The sequence below is a fragment of the Cynara cardunculus genome (genome assembly GCF_001531365.2).
Source record: "Cynara cardunculus var. scolymus isolate 2C chromosome LG 1, CcrdV1, whole genome shotgun sequence".
Taxonomy (NCBI): domain Eukaryota; kingdom Viridiplantae; phylum Streptophyta; class Magnoliopsida; order Asterales; family Asteraceae; genus Cynara; species Cynara cardunculus.
The window spans coordinates 23,027,012-23,028,044 of NC_037528.1; positions in this window are offsets into that span (position 1 = coordinate 23,027,012).

The following is a 1,033-nucleotide window of genomic DNA, read 5'->3' on the forward strand; positions in this document are numbered from 1 at the left end:
ATGTTAGAACAAATGTAATGAATATTATTATAAAAATGCAACTAATTAATTTATTAGTAAATTTAAATATAAAATATTAATATTTATTTGGTCGAGTTATTTAATATTGGAGGACAATATATTAAATTAAGGAGACATCGATTGATCAACAAATTTTTCGTTTTCTTTACGCCACCCACACACTTGGTAATTAAATGGCATCACGGATCGTATAACAATTAATTTGAAAGAAAGACGTTATTGCATTTTAATGTTTTATTATATATTAAAAAACATTTTCGATAGTTATATTAAAATAGCGGTTTTGGAGATTTAAGGTATATTTTTGCTCCGATAGATATGTTATACGTATGCTAAAATAGAGAAAAAAGAAAAGAGACAGTAGAAATCTTCAAATTTGACTAATAAGCTAGCTGTTGAATAAATCATGTTTGACAAAAATAGTCGATAAACATTTAAACTGATCAAAAAGGACATCTCGAAAAATTAGTCAAGTACAATGTTATATAGTATAATTAAAACACGTATTTAATGATATAATATATAAATACAAACAATATAGTAAAGAAAAATTAAATTAATATAATTTATATATGTCTAGTCGAGCTCGAGTTCGAGTCGAGCCTATTCGAGTCGAGTGTTGACCGAGCTTTGACCGAGTCGATCTCGAGTAGCTCGCGAGTTGTCTCGTATCGTTTACACCCCTATACACAACCTTCTAGCACTTTTAAACTTTGAAGTCAAGTTCAAACATACACTATAAAGCAAATACAAATGCATTTAAACACTATAATTACTATATGCCCCCCCCCCCTCTCCCTCGCCTCTCCCCTCTCTCTTAATATGGACCAATCTTTAATGATTTTGGAGGATCTCGAATTAATATACTAGATTATGAGATTACTAATGATTTAATTTACGTGATTATTATGTATTTTCGATTATATTTTAATGTTTTATTATTAGTGATGTTTATGAGTTAAATATTTATCTTATTTAAAAAATATTTATACTTTAAATTGTTTACTTAACC